At 37.9% G+C, this 17,500-nt stretch overlaps 1 protein-coding gene across 5 annotated transcripts in view; it reads right to left on the reverse strand.

Annotated features, from left to right (window-relative positions):
- Positions 1 to 17,500, reverse strand: part of LOC135225234 (mucin-2-like) — a 562,221-nt gene that overhangs the window by 380,658 nt on the left and 164,063 nt on the right. The window lies entirely within an intron of this gene.

Consider the following 17,500-nt stretch of genomic DNA (forward strand, 5'->3'; position numbering starts at 1 on the left):
TGAGCCATCAATAGGGATCAATGACATCACTTTTTTTCCTTTTCGGATTTCAAGGTTTGCAGACCGTTAAAAGTAACCAGAATGAAAGGCCCTCCTACGCAATCTGTTGTTCCTTACAAGGTTGAATTTAAAACATTAAGAAATAAGAAATAAACCCCTTTTCTGATTTAGTTTTCTGTAAAAGAAAACTATATAAGGATGGCTTTGTCTGTCCGTCCTCACTTTTTCTTTCCTCCTCAGATCTCAAACTGATAAGTTGATTATCCACTCCCCAAATACAGCCCTCTAGCCTCCATAGTTTTAATTTCATTTCACGTTAAAGTTAGCCATGATAGTGAGTCTGGCAAAGCTATAGGACACGCCACCAGCGGACCCTGGCTGAGTCTCAAGGGCCGCGACCCTTACAGCATTATAAGCTGCACAGAAAAGTCGATTGCGCTACAGAAGCTTCGGCGGATTCTTTACTATTTCTTGACTCGTCTAGGCGAACGTAGGCCTAGGAGAGAGAGAGAGAGAGAGAGAGAGAGAGAGAGAGAGAGAGAGAGAGAGCCGCAGCTGCTGTCGCCTGACTGCCCAGTAAACGCGCCTACACCCTTTCAGCGTCTACTTTTATCACCCAACTTCTTCTCCAACTTTTCAAACGATAAAGTAATGAATCGTGATGAGTGGAGCAGGAGGCCTAGTACTATCCTCTTCCTCTATCGTGCTTTTGACTCGTCTCTCAGCTGCTGCCTTACTCCTCTTATGTTTCTTATTCGCTGCTTTGGTCTTTACTCATACTTAGGTTTTCTTCAAGTGCATTTTACTTTTATTAAGTCGCTTTGCATTTCCCCTACATTTTCCACATGCAGCCATACCGGTTTACGGACTTTCAGCCTCGTTCCACACGAATGTGTTCACATACCTAATAATAATAATAATAATAATAATAATAATAATAATAATAATAATGAATGAATGAATGTACGTACTATGACCGATACAGTTCGCCCCCTCACACAAGAGGCTAAAAAAACATTACCCACTGCATGACTTGGCCACCGCTTTGTACAATTATGCCGCCCATTACACTCCAAGGAAAAATAAATCTTCTTACAAAAACTTTAGGCCTAAACAAACCACGCCTACAACTTATGCCAGGCTTGTCACATATAGTCGCCGCTAAGCCTAAATCGATCTGACATCACGTAACTCCCGTCTACATAATAGGCCTATCCAATAAAAGAAGAATGTCAGAGAGGGGAGGGGAGGGGTAGTCCTCAACACGCCTGTAGTAATACGGCATAAATTAGGCCTGTTCTTTCACAATACCTATGAGGCCATCAACTTATGACATCGACAGGCCTAAAAGACGCTCTCCCCTTTCTTGAGTCACCTGCCAGTGAAAGATTACCTTACGGAAAAACTGATGGATTAATTTGAAGCATTCCTTAACAGACTGGAACTGGATTTTGGCACGAGTCGGTAAGGTCACTGAAGCCTCGATTTCTCCTCTATTCTCTGGTTCGAATCCACGAGAGGACGAAATTATTATCAACAACAAAAAATCCCCTTAGGTTAATATTTATGAAAATATATCAATTCCGAGGTGGAGCGAACTGGATATTAAAGGATATTTGTAGCTTAGTGCATGTATATGAAACACGGTGATGTGATAAAAATTCATATTTATATATGTATATATATACAGATATATTTGTGTATGCGTGTGTATGTATTTATGTATATAATATATAAATATACATATATACACTATATATATACATACACTCTATATATATATATATATATATATAATATATATATAATTTATATGCATATAAATACACACACACACATACACACACACACACACACACACACACATATGTCGCAAACATTTATAATGGAGAGCACCAGTGATTGTAAATTCCACATTATCATCTTGAACTCTTGTGCAATCAAAATGAAAGGGAGACTTTGACGGGAGGGAAAAGACGTCGGGGCAAAGCCCAAGTTCTCAAAACATCATCACATGTGACCTTACAACAGAAGGACCCTCAGAAGACACAGCAAATAACAACTATAGATATGCTATTTAATGAATGAATTGATTTTTACGTACAAACTTTAAAAAAAAATATATAACTACGGTATTCCAGATTCTTAAATAATAAAAGACAGGGAAATGGAACGACAAAGTCTACCGAAAGACTGAGTAAAAATGAGGCAGAAAACGACAAATATGAAGTATGATGTGACTAACTGAGAATCTCTAAATAGGGAGAGTTGTTGTTATTTTAGATTAAACTGGGATTATGCCAGCATAGGCTCTTGCTCATAGAGCAGCCTGTAAAGGGGAGAGAGTTCTGAGCACAAGTACCATTCAAAATTGGCAAAATGTTCACGTACAACACAAACGAAAGAAGGGAAATCGTAATTGCAAAACACAAGTTTCAAACAGTAAGTAGAAGGGAACGGCCGAGAAAAGGTGACACAAAAGTCTGTCACAAACGCGACAGAAAAACGAAGCAAGGAAATCACACCAAGGTGTAAAAAAAAAAAAAAAAAAAAAAAAACAAACTCGTTTCCTTTCATAATATGATCAGAAGGTATTACAGAACATGAGAACCAAAGGAGAACCAGAAAAATCTTTTTGCGCGTGAAATGAGAGAAGAGAAGAATCGATTAAGAATTAAAATTCAAAATGGCCAACAGGGGAAAAATAATGACCAAGATAAAAATCCATTTGCGTACGAGTGAAAAAAAAAAAAACAACTCAAATGGTATATACGTTTCCATTTTAAAAATACAAACCTGCAATTCTCTGTGATGTGGAAGGGTAAGAGTTGCATAAATATGAACGATGTAACCTCTTTCTTCACTTGCGAATTGGGAAGGAATTCTGGAAGCCCAGCGAGACGGGAACTTTTTTATTCTCTCCACCTTTTAAGGTCACCTATGGATAGGATGAGGCATAAATAACGCACATATTTAGCATTGCTGTCACTGGCGTCATTCCAACATGAACATAAAAAAATAACTGATAAAGTAACAATTATTCTACTCTTGATAAAACAAATGTTTACGATCATTTGTTTCATAATCTACGTTCATACAACCTACGCATTCAATACAATCAAGAGAGCGTAATATTATCAACTGGTGTCCCAAACACTATTGAAACTAACGGCGGTTGACAGAGGAATTATAATGTGGGTGGTGGTGGTGGTGGTGGTGGTAGGAACCCCCAAGGGAACCCCGCCAACCCCCAATCCAACCAACCCCCCCCCCCCGGTCATGAGTGCTTCATGCCATCCTAGAATAATACCGCCCTTAATGAGCACACAAAGACAGGTGAGACTTTTTCATTCTCACATACAATCAATAGTCCTATGAACGTTAATTAAAGTAAGTACAATCATAGCCCGGATCGCTGGCATATGTGATTACCTGGAAGAAACCACGGCATATTTGTCATTTTCTGCCTAATTTTTATTCACTTTTTTTTACAAAGTCAGCGGCTGCCTAGTTATGAGAGAGAGAGAGAGAGAGAGAGAGAGAGAGAGAGAGAGAGAGAGAGAGCTTCCCATACAGGTAATGTCACCTACTTGAATTGAAAAGGACTACTTTGCGTTTTGAAACCAAGAAACTGGCATTCTATTTCATTGGCAATTAGCTGTAAGTACTCTAGCGAAAAATATATTTATTTGCTTTTCGAAGAGAGACAAAGCTTATACTGGAATGGTACTCATAGCAAACTGTTTCTTATGAACTAAATTGCTAGATATATATATAATATAATATATATATATAATATATATATATATAATATATAGAGTAATATTGTTGAAAAGCAATGTTCTAATAAATCCACAACTTACACCAAATTAAAAACTGTTCATTTTCCCCACAAGATTACAACTCCTAAACCAAGGACAGGATGTGAAGGTTTTCCCATGCCCAATATATAAATATATATATATATATATATATATAAATTACTTATATTATATATATATATATTATTTACATAATTCACAAATACTTCACAATTCATTTAATCAATTTTTTAGACTTGAAATAAGCAGAACTAAAACAAACACTCTATGGATCCCTGCCAACGCCTTACAGGTCGTCAATGCTTTCACGAACAAAATTTAGAAAACAGAATCGCAACTGTCTTCCAACACAGATATCGTCCTTTAACTGCGATGTATCAGAATCCAGCATAAAACGACGTAGAAGAAGTTTTCCACTTCTTGACTTCTGATCAATTCTTTTGTCACACAATACGAAAAAATTATTTCGAGTAAGTGTAACCTTGGCTACCCCCAAATTAACGCATGCGGGGACACGTTCAAGGCGATGATAAACCATGACTATGCATATAGAGAGAGAGAGAGACCTTACCTTACAGACCTTACAGTTCGTTCGGGTTGCCCCAGGTCCCTCAGTGTGAGGCGCCTCTAATGTCTACCAGAGAGTTGCTAGTACATCTTCCGGTATATTTTGCATCTTCCAATCTTGGATGGTCTGGGATGCAGTTTAGATATTTGTCGAGCTTATTCTTAAACACATCTACGCTCACTCCTGATATATTCCTCAGATGAGCTGGCAACGCATTGAATAGACGCTGCATTATCGATGCTGGTGCGTAGTGGATTAATGTTCTGTGTGCTTTCCTTATTTTTCCTGGTATAGTTTTGGGCACTATTAATCTACCTCTGCTTGCTCTTTCTGATATTTTTAGTTCCATGATATTTTCTGATATTCCTTCTATCTGTTTCCATGCCTGAATTATCATGTAGCGTTCTCTTCTCCTTTCTAGACTATATAATTTTAAGGATTGTAGTCTTTCCCAGTAGTCTAGGTCCTTAACTTCTTCTATTCTAGCTGTAAAGGACCTTTGTACACTCTCTATTTGTGCAATATCCTTTTGATAGTGTGGGTACCATATCATATTGCAATATTCAAGTGGACTACGAACATATGTTTTATAAAGCATAATCATGTGTTCAGCTTTTCTTGTTTTGAAGTGCCGTAACATCATTCCCATTTTTGCTTTACATTATGCCAACAGAATGGCTATTTGATCATTGCATAACATGTTCCTATTCATCATCACACCAAGATCTTTAACTGCTTCCTTATTTGTGATTGTCTCATTATTAGGTCCCCTATATGCATATAGCTTTCCTTCTCTGTCTCCATAATTTATTGATTCAAATTTATCAGAGTTAAATACCATCCTATTTACCTCTGCCCAATCATATACTTTGTTAAGGTCTCTTTGTAGAGCGTTCCTATCTTCATCACAAGTAATTTCTCTACTTATTCTTGTGTCATCAGCGAAACTACTTCCACGAACCGAATCCTTAACATTACTGTCTATGTCTCAATCATAATAACAAACAATATTGCAGCTAGCACCGTACCTTGTGGCACACCGGATATTACCTTGGTTTCATCCGATTTCTCATCGTTTGCAATAACTATCTGTTTTCTGTTGTGTAAAAATTCTTTTAACCATCTTCCTACTTTATCTACGATATTGTGTTTTCTAATTTTCTTTGCTAATATATTATGGTCTACTTTGTCAAAAGCTTTTGCAAAGTCTAGATAAACCACATCGGTTTCATTTCCGCTTTTCATATTTTTGAATATGTTCTCACGGTGGACTAACAGTTGGGTTTGTGTACTTTTTCCGGGTACGAAACCGTGTTGTCCTATATTAAACAAATTAATTTTTATTAAATGTTTCATAATATTTTTCTTCATTACCCTTTCATACACTTTCATAATATGTGATGTTAGACTCACAGGCCTATAATTACTTGCCTCTAGTCTTGATCCACTTTTGAAAGTAGGGTGATATATGCTAATTTGTGCTCATCATAAATCTTGCCTGTATCTACACTTTGTCTTAATAATATTGCAAGTGGCTTTGCGATAGAATGAACTACTTTCTTTAACAAAATAGCAGGGACTCCGTCCGGCCTGCAGCAGCTCCATTTTAATTTCATTAATTGCCTGCACAATATCAGCTTCATTAATTTCTATGTCAGCTAAATATTCACTATTTTCGTCCCTTACTTCTATATCATTATCTTCATTATCTATTCTAGGGGTGAATTCTCTTTATTATCGTTCTGCCAGTATGTTGCAAATTTCCTTTTTTCATTCGTTAATCTCCCTTCAATTCTCAGATGGCCTATTTCTATTCTTCTTTTATTCATCTTCTTCACATATGAGTATAATATTTGGGGGTTTGCTTGATATTTAATAAGGTTTTTTCTTCCAAGTCCCGTTTTTCATTTTCTTTTGATTGTATAATCTTTTGTTCTGCATTTTCTATCTTACTTTTTAGTTCTATAACTTTCCATGCATTTTTTTCTTTTGCAAGACCTTTTTTTCCACTTTCTGATTTTCTGGAACAAGATCCTTCTGTCTCTTGGTATGCATGAATGATGTTTACTTTTCTTCTTCGGTATATATTTTATCCACTATTTTCTCCAATATTTTATATAATATCTCCGTATTTGCCCTTATGTCATCACTTACGAAAATGTTATCCCAATCTTTGTTTAATTCTTCATTAATTTCTGACCATTTTATATTTTTACTGTAGAAGTTGTATTTTCCATATCCTTCCCACTTTTTCATTTCTTTCTTGCTTATCTCTATTTTCACTTGCTTTGGAATGAACTGTTTTAATTCTATGACATTATGATCTGAAATACTCGCATTATAAACTATTATTTCTTTAACATAATTCATCTCGTTCACAAATACTAGGTCTAAAGTATTTCCTTTCTTGTTGGCAGGTGATTTATTTGTTGAATGTTGTATTCTAGTAGCATATCTAATAGCTTTTCAAATTGCCTCTTATCTTCTGCACTACTATTACTCTCTTTTTTATATGTATAAGTACAACCACAGTCTCCTATTCGTTCTTTCCATTCTACGAAAGGAAAGTTGAAGTCACCAGATAGGAGAATAGTCCAGTCCTTGTGATTTCTACATATATCATCCAATTTTTTCAATTATTAAGTCAAACTCTTTAGTATTAGGAGGTCTATATATTACTATGTTCATCAATTTTTCAGATTCAAATTCTACCGCTATTAGTTCACATTCTGAGTTACTATATTTTTCATATATTTTTCCTTGTTTTTGTCTTTCCCATATATTGCGGTTCCCCCTTGATTCCTATTTTTTCTATCTGATCTATAAGTTTGGAACCCTTTTATTTGATCATCATTCCCAGTCTCTGGGAATACCAGGTTTCACTTATATTCATTATATCTATTTTCTTTTCATTTTGGTTTTGGGTTAGTTCTTCTAAGTACTCTATTTTTCTTTTTGAGTTACTCGTAACTAAACCCTGCGCATTCATCACTATGATGGTTTGCGTGTTTTCTCCTTCATTTAATATTGGTAGTAATAAGGATTTTCCCATGTCTCTTTCCTGTTCTGGTATGTTGTTCTTTTTTTCATTTCCAGAAATTCTGACATTAAAAAATCCAACTTTTCCATTGAATAATTTATTTTATCTTGCCTTCATCATAATTATTCATTTTGTGTCTGAATCTGCAATTTTCTCCGTTTGTTTCTGCAATATCCTCTTGCATAATAAATACATTTTATTATCTCTTGAGTAGAATTTCGGAGCTGATGCTTTGAAATTTTTTGCTGACACCTCTGCATATCTCATGTGTTTGCTTTGCTTTTCTCTTTTACCTGATATTCTTGATTTCTCTCTTTATTTGTTTCTTTCTTATTTTGGATTTTATTACTTGGTTGGTTATTTATTTGATTATGATTCATGGCTACAGGGTGCATATATTTGCATTTTTTGTCGAACTTACATCCTTTTCCTTCTTTTAGGTTTTTACATATTTTTGGATGCAGATCTCTGTAATCATCCCCATAGCCATCTAAGTATGCACAATGAGAGAGAGAGAGAGAGAGAGAGAGAGAGAGAGAGAGAGAGAGAGAGAGAGAGAACGGGATAAATACTTATAACAGGAATAATTGAAAAATGTACAATTCTTAATCCCATGAAGAATGTAGAGCACAAACGAAACTCAAAATAGCACAGCCTTTCCTAGAGCATTGTAAGAGGAAATAAAGTTAGTAGTTTCTCCTTAAACTAAGGTCACTCAAAATTCACACAACAAAAGCAAACAGTCTTTTTAGTTCACGAAGTAAAATGTGAATAACATTAGAAAGGCTGGATTGTTTGAAAACCAATACTACATCAGTCAATGAACTCATCTTAAGACACCTTTGTGGTTTCATCATAATCTTATTTATATTGTTTTATATTCAGTATTTTTCCATATAATGCTTTTCACTGTTATACATGAGATGTCGTATTTACTAGTGAGCGAAACCTCATTTTCATATGCAAGAATTCCATACAAAAATTGAGAGACTAATTTAAAATTATTATGAAAATGACATTAAAACGAATAAACAATGAAGCTTTTAAAAAAATTATTGAGTGGAAAAAACTTCACATTTCTTTGACTGCTGGAATGATCAATCCAAACCGAGACTAGCATTCTCTCTCTCTCTCTCTCTCTCTCTCTCTCTCTCTCTCTCTCTCTCTCTCCAAACAAAAGCCTTTTAGCATGACATGTTCACAGCGACGCATTGCATGGACGATTCCCCGATGGTAATTAGCCATAAATCACGACTTGGGCGCCGCGCATAACGCCTGCACCTGGTCATCGCTACACGTCATTGCTGCTCATTACACTCATTACTGCCTCATTATCCTACGCACACACACACACACACACACAGAGAGAGAGAGAGAGAGAGAGAGAGAGAGAGAGAGAGAGAGAGAGAGAGAGAGAGAGAGAGAGAGAGTTACCTGTAAGCTACGGTTGATTAAAAAGCCCAAAAGAATAAGTAAAAAGCAGAAGTTAAATTATCTGTGAGAGAGAGAGAGAGAGAGAGAGAGAGAGAGAGAGAGCGTGACCGAACACACACGGGCCATTACGTCATTCTTTTCTTTCATTCTTTTATTTTCACGAGACCCGGCAAAGAAAATCACGGTTTTAATTAGAGATCGAGGGGAGATCCACGTCCCTTCAACCAATAGCATTTTCTTCCATTTTTTTTTTTCTGTCTCTTTCTTTGTCATTGTATCCAGTTGCTTTGTCTTGTCTGTGAGTCACTGGGTTTTACCTAATTTTTTTTTTCTGATCTCATTGATCATAATTACTTTCTTCCACTCTTTTACCACTGCCGAAGCAATTGGTCTGGGGTTTATATGCATTCGCAGTTACCGGGCTGTCTCCCTACAAATTGTCTCCAAAATGAGTTGGGGGCTCCGAAGGAATGTTGTGCAGATGCCAGTCATGCGCTAAGAATGAGTTCATCACATCTTGACAATGATTCGGTGGTCGTAGATTCTGTATATCTTTTCCCGGGGAGATGGGGGGAGGTTATGGGGGTGGGGGTAAGGGGTGGGGGTAGGGGGGTTGTGGATGGGGAGGGCTAATAATATTAAAGTGTCGGGATTTGTCGATGTATTCTCCTGCTAGGTCTGGATCTTCAGTTACAAATTGCTCAGTTAACTGTCTTCTTATCTACCATCATCACTGGTACTACTACTACTACTACTACTATGATGAACATTCAATTATCACTGACTACTGTCAAGACTATCAATATAATTGCTATTACCAACAGTAATTAACCTATATGAACCCCTTTGGTATATTGGCGTCCTTGACTTCTTGCAAAACAACCTTCTCGCGAAAAGAATAACAATGGCGATAAAGGTGAGTGGCGCAGTGCGTGTGGAAGCTGGATGATGAATGGTCGCACAACAGTTACTGCTCGAGAGTCTTGGGTGGAAGTGTAAGAAGCGGTTAGTAGTGCTGCTAAGTTCCACTGCACTAGATGCAAACCCTTGATTCAAGGGTTAAATCGGACGCACTTTACTCTGTTTTTTTCCATCTGTCCACCAGCCTGTGTTGTTTGCGTATGGTAACACTGCGTCCCGGGCTTTATATACTTACGCCATGTATAAGTTTTAGGTAAATAAAAGCATATCTGGGTGTACATTTGCAACTGAAAAGTGTTTTAATAATTTACTGTGTGCGAATTACACCGTTAATATTCGAAATAGGATATTGTTATTATTGTTGAAAGTAAGCTGAATGTAAATATCAAAAGCCCGGGACGCAGTGTTACCATACGCAAACACCACAGGCGGGTCTTCGCCAGGATGCAGCAACCCCGCAGATATGGACGTTATATTGACGACATCTTTGTGCAAGTCGACGCCGAGGATGAGGTAGAAGCCCTCCGTCAAGCATTTCAGCAGTGTAGTGTGCTGAATTACACAGTCGAACGCAGCTCCGACGATCGGCTCCCCTTCCTCGACGTCCTTGTAAGCAAGACGGAAGACGGTCTCCGTACTTCAGTCTACACAAAGAAAACCAATTTAGGACTTTGCCTCAACGGAGACAGCGAGTGCCCCGCCAGATTCAAAAGCACCACCGTCAGGGCCTTCGTCAGGAGGGCCCTCTCCCACTGCTCGACCTGGCAGGACACTCACCAGGAACTCGACCGCGCCTCCCAAGTACTTGTGAATAACGGTTACTCAAATAAATTAATCAGCAAGGAAGTCCGCACAGCCCTGGAGAAATGGTACGGTAGTGAGAGCCCGCAGCCCCGCCCCCAGAATAATATCAAGCTGTACTACAAAGCCTTCATGAGTTCCCATTACCGTGAAGAAGAGGACGCCATCAAGAAAATTATTTCTGATAATGTATCCCCGACTGACGACACCAAGAATATCGACTTAATCATATATTACCAGAATCGGAGGACGCGCGATCTTATTATGAAAAATAACCCCTCTCCACAGGTACGAGAACCCCTGAAGCAGACGCATGTAGTGTACCAGTATACATGCCCAGTCCGCGAATGCAGCGGCGCCTACGTAGGTATGACTACCATGCGACTGTCGAAGAGACTCTCGTGCCACGCCCAAGAGGGGGCTATAAAGAATCACGCCCGCACCAAACATCACGAGGCCATCTCCCGAGATGTCATCATAAAGAACACGAAGATCATCGGGAAGGCCCCTGATGCCCGTCGGTTGCGCCTGCTGGAGGCGCTCCTCATCCAGCAAATAAAACCTTCACTGAATACGACGCAGGAAGAATTTCTCCTCCCTACGAGTATGAGAAGACCTGCCACTAACAATGACACCACCGATCATGACAACTCTATGGATGACAACGCCCCCGAACGAGGTACTCCTGCAGCCGATGGAAATCAAAGTAGCCGTGACGTCCACAGCGTAGCGCAACGCCCATCAATGTTACAGCGCCGCTTAGGAGGTCCAGGCGGCTGCAGGATATGCTGCAACGCAACCATCGGTTCGAGGAAAGTGGCTTGAGACCTGGCTCAGGCAGCCAATGAAAACAAGACTCACCGCCACCAGCCAATAGGAGACAAGCATGGGGCAGACCCCTTGCTGTCAACCACAGATATAAGGAGGACGGACACCGCACCAGATCAGTCCACCCTCAGCTTCCCAGCCGAGGGATGTCTGGCAGCTCCAGACGAAAGCTCGCTTTAAGAAAGAGAGAGAGAGAGAGAGAGAGAGAGAGAGAGAGAGAGAGAATCGTTAATGACTTTGATGACTATGGTATCATAGTTTATCTGTAAAATTCAAATATATACACCTATTTTGACCCTGTATTTTACCATGACCTCTATAGGCGCTCTACTGGCCTGTTTAAGTAGCACTGAAAAAGCCGCTATTCGCAAAATAGAGAAGAATCTCTACAAGTGTAATGCTGCTGAAGTAGCCATTACTTTTAATAAAATAATAATAATAATAATAATAAGTGGACACTATTCCACCACTATAATTCTTCTTGGATTTATATAATAATAATAATAATAATATGTGGGCACTATTCCACCACTATCATTCTTGTTGGATTAATAATATAATAATAATAATATGTGAGCACTATTCCATCACTATTATTCTTCTTGGAATAATATAATATAATAATAATATGTGGACGCTACTCCACCGCTATTTTTCTTCTCCGATCCAGAAGAAATATCTTAAAACCCTCTTACGTCTGCCCAATAATTTCAACGTTCTGTTTTACAATAAGTCCTTGCTTATACCCATATCATTACTAAACATTTATTTACATTAAACGTCGCCCACAGCCATTCTCCCTGTCTATTAACTTGTCTCTCCCTTAATTCATACCCGCTGATTTCGAAGGATATTCGATGCAAATTTCATCTTCCTCAATTATTCTCGCTTTAATCTCCTGTACTATCACAGAATCCACAAGGCACCACAGTTTGTCAGGGAGACGAGCACGGATATCTATAAAACACACACACACACACACACATATATATATATATATATATATATATATATATATATATATATATGTGTGTGTGTGTGTGTGTGTGTGTGTGTGTGTGTGTGTGTATGCATAGGGTTATAACCCGAAATAAACAAGCTTGCTCTTTTCGGAAAAGACGATTTTTTTTTTCGCGAAAAAACACAGCCTGAAAAAACAAAAAAACAGGGCATATCATTTTTAAAACATTTATTCAGATTCTATTGCTTCCTAAACTACAAATAAAAATGGCTAACTGAGCTCATGTTATTCCTAGATCTTGAGTAACAAGGCAATATAACACGGGAAAGAAAAATGTATGTGAAAAATAAGAACGAGGGAAAGTAAGGAAAACTAAAGGTATCTCAACCATTACCCACTGAGGTCGTGAGAGCTTTGGGTGCATAAATACATGTATATCATTAGAATTTCAATATTTCACACGTGAACATTGAAATTTTCAATTATCAAACTAGTTTCACTGCAATTTCTCAGTCATATCTTGAAACCATCAGGTACTGTGGTCAATTATTTCTATTTCAATGCATTTGAACAGGAAGAGAGGTATGAAATCTTGCCAGTTACCTAAAACTGTACGTATGAAACAGTATGACGCAAGAAATGTGTGTTCAGTATCAAACATGTTCAACTGAAACTTCTATCATAAGTGTATGACATTCAGGGGTATGAAAACTGTATGATTGACAACAGTTCCTTAAAAGTGTGTATGGTACAACACGTGTTCAGTATCAAACATTTTCATCTGACTTGTACCATACTCGTATCAATAAGCTCTGTTCCAGAACCAAAGTAATTTAAGTAAATGGGCACAGCATGGCAGTGGGCAGTTGTGTTTGGACACTGGCTGGAATGTTATATGTCCCAATCCTAGTGATATTCTGTGTACATTTACTAGAAATGAGGGCTTTACTCACTGCTTCAAAGCATGCCATATTTATTAAGTATGGTTTTGATCTTGTGATAGATAAATATATATTTGACCTGCTATAGGCTAAAATGTCGCCCATGACACAAATCGATCACTGAATTTTCACTTTTACACGAAGAGTAAACATTTAAAAGCAAACCTTTCAAAAATTGAAGTTTTACTAACAAAATGATCTACAAGAAACTACATTTATACGAACTAATATAAACATGTGAAGTCTTCGTAAAATGAGTGTTCTTGGCAATTTTGGATCCTAATATGGCGTCCCACCGAATGATGGTGTGCACCCAGAACAGCCCAGCAGACGTCCTTCCCACTTCCCAACACTCAATTAACGGTGTACTGAACACTAATTGCGTATATATGTAATGTTTACATCGCTATTACTCAAGATTTCAGTCGTAATCAGCACAATAAAATAACATTTTGTTGCCTCTACTGGTGAAAGTTGAAACACGGAATTCCCGGGGGTCATGTGGTTGAACCGAAATGTATTCCCACCTTGTAAACGGTGGTTTTATCCTCACTGACACCACAGCTGAAACTTCACAGTGCGTATTTGATTGTAGTTTTATACATTTTGTTCGTAATTCATTCAAAATACCACTTAAAATACGTGAGAATGAATGTATACAGCACTTCACTCCATGTTGGTCGCTACCTCATTCTTAATTTTTAACCCATCAGTTTTGGATGAATTCCCTGAGCAGTAAAACTTATATAAAATTTTGTTTGTGTTGTAACTTGTAACCACAAGACCTTTCTAGAGCTTATTACTGAGGGAAAAAAATCATACATCATTTGAGTATTGTTTTCGCTGTTACAGATACTAATATTATCATAAGAAAATTGTTCTACCTCAAATTATATACAGCATAAAGGAAGAGAAAAATCATATTAAAATAAATAGCACAAAATTCCTTATTTCAATGATTCCTGTAATTCCATTATCTACAACGATGTTGTGAGTCTTAAATAACATCACAAAACTATAGTGACTACGAGTAAGGTCTTCAGAAATGGAGAAATTGGATGCACGAAAAAAAACGAAAAAAAAAATATATATTTGTATATATATATACGTATATATATATATATATATATATATATATATATATATATATATATATATATATATATATATATATGTAGCGTCTATTAAACATGAAGATAAATACTGATCGAATTACGAATTATATCACTATATTTGCTTTCACTCGAGTGACATTTAGGTCATAGAAAATAAATCATTTTCTTCATCTTTTCAGATAAATTTTTGTGTTATAAGTTCCAACGCTTCAATGATTATAATTATGAAACTGGTGTATATTATTTTTTGCTCATGTGATTTTTATTTGTAATATTCTTATTATAAACAAATGGAATAAATAAGGGAAGGGCAGCCCCACTAACCTCTTCATCACTTAAGCAGGGCTGGGGGAACTATTCGAGGTAGGGGACAAGATGTGGAAATGGGGGGGGGGGGGTTGTGAGAGGTGGGGTAAATGAGGAGACCTGGTGTAAAAATAATAATTGCGAGGCCTCGCGTGTTTACAAAGTAATTAGCTCTTCCGTTCTATCAATTCCACACACGCATATGCAATAAAAAACGTGAAATGCTACCATAAGAAATTAGCAGTATCGTTAGAACCATATAATGATGATATAACACACGAACGGCAGTTGAAGTGGCCACAGCACAAAAGTACTATTGGTGAGAATAAATGTACTTTTGGGGATATTAATTGGTGTTACCAATGTAACGACTTGGGACATTGTAATACAGTGGGCCAGCAGTTACCGGACTTCTCAACCTACAAAGGTACGAAACCGATTCTCAGAAGAGAAGAAACCGCCAATGTTCTTTCTTTGGTCTGGGCTTAGATTAAATACCCAGTGGTTAGTCGACTGCAGCGGGCATTATTCAGGGTGAAGAAACACGTACAGATGGCAACCTGACCCTCAAAACTTGCCGAGAACTGGAAGATCAACACTTTCTGTAATCATACATGCAAAGCTCTGTGTGTGTGTGTGTGTGTGTGTGTGTGTGAAAATTAATGTTGTCGCAGTTTCACTGCCCAGGAAGTTCATCCACGACTCAACAATAATAAAGACGTGAATGTGGCAATGACTATTGTGTTGCTTAGTCTCGGAAATGGAATGTAAATTTTGGGCCATAGGCCAAGCGCTGGGACTTATGAGGTCATTCTGGAGGAAAAACCTATGAAGTCATTCAGGAGGTAAAACCCCGCAGTTACAATATGTTTGGAGCAGCCTGTTATGAGAAGCGTCTTAATGTTAAAAACAGTACAAGTACAGGATATCAATCATTTCTTACCAAATAAGCGTGAGATCCAAGGTTTTTTCTCAACCGCTGCAATACCAAAGTACATAAATAAAATAGAAAACGAGTAAGAATTTCAATAAGGACAAACTTAAGCAATCATGATCCATGTAGGTTCATTTTTTGTAAAATTTGCATTTTTTTTTTTTCAAATTAACCAGGCCCCTAAAATTAAAAAAATCACTTCACATGATGACAAACAAAAACAAAGCAAGGATATAAGTCCGGATCATTGATCACAGCAAGCGAGTCAAGATCTATCTCACAAAGGGAAAGATATATATATATATATATATTCAGGTCCGGTCCATAAAAAAAAAAAAAAAGAAGACGATCCACTTGAACAAACTCGGATGCGAGTCCAGATTCAGATAAAAAAAAATCAAGGATACAAGTTCTTACACATCTAAAGTAGCATGAATGTGTATCCTGACGCGTTTGAAGACTGAGAGCGAGATTACAGATCCATATGAAACAAGTGGAAATTAAGCCATGTAATTAAGCCAAAGTTTCTTCGGTCGAACGGAGTTTTCTGTACACCGTATAATGCTGCAAGACACTCAGCCACGACCCATGTTCTCTCAACCGCACCCCATACAACTTTCAGCTACAGCCCCGTGGTGGCTTGTGTTGTTGCCACCTATAGTAGTGCCAGACGCACGATCATGGCCAACTTTAACCTTAATTAAAATAAAATCTACTGAGACTAGAGGGCTGCAATTTTTAGGTTTGATGATTGGAGGGTGGATGATCAACATACCAATTTCCAGCCCTCTAGGCTCAGTAGTTTTTAAGATCTGAGGACAGGCAGACAAAGCCATCTCAAGTTTTCATTTACAGGAAACCAAAAAGGATGCAAGTCCGGGTCCATATAAAAAACAAAGAAGTGCTGCTAGATCCATCTTTTATAAAGAAGGATATACGTTCTGGAAAAAAATGAAAAAAAAAAAAGATGAGAGTCGATATTCGCCAACAATAAAAAACCAGGATGCAAGTCCAGATGCATCCCAAGACTGAAGCATCTTCTCCTCCTTGCATCGAAGGATCTGCTCCTCCTCCAACCCCCAAAAAGCCACTGAAATCCACCAATACCTTTTGGAACATTTCGTAAACCGTCAAAAACAAAGAACACGAGTGAATACTTTACCGCAGACCAATTTCATTGGCGGAAGTAATCAATAAGCCAGCAATAAACATGCAATAAGTCAACATCCACTTCGTTATTTTTTCCCCTCGGCGTTATAACCTTCACGCCAGGAGTGACTCAGCGAGAATTAGGCGCAGAAAAAAAAAGGAAAATTCGGCATCATCATAATGACCAAGGCAACGAACGAGAGCTCCGAAAAACTAGCGTGTCACTTGGGGTAATCGTTTGCACCGCTTCGTACCTGGAAAAACTGGCTTCACGTGGGAGAGCTGCGTCACTCACATCCTTCCTGGTGATTCCGAGACCGACTCGGCAGTACAGCACTGAAATGACACTTCTATTATCCGTGATTCGATTCCCGTCCAACTAATTGAGTACCGGTGTAAGCAGATCTTTCCTATATTGTGAACCCCAGCAAAATTCAGGGGTCTTTATTCAAGACTTATATTTTTTGAGGTCTTTATGATATTGACAGTCTTTTGTTTATGTTTTTACAGTCATCCCGACGGGTTTGTACGAAACACGCCGCAAAGGCGGATGCTGCATACCGGGTTAACAACATAGGGGGCACTATCTCGGAAAGATCTGCGTAAGTCCTCGGAGTGCAAAGTATGTCTCTCTTGAAGACATGTATGGCTCCAACGCCAATACATGTTATGGGGCCGACT

This window comes from Macrobrachium nipponense, chromosome 13 (genome assembly GCF_015104395.2).
Source record: "Macrobrachium nipponense isolate FS-2020 chromosome 13, ASM1510439v2, whole genome shotgun sequence".
Classification (NCBI taxonomy): Eukaryota; Metazoa; Arthropoda; class Malacostraca; order Decapoda; family Palaemonidae; genus Macrobrachium; species Macrobrachium nipponense.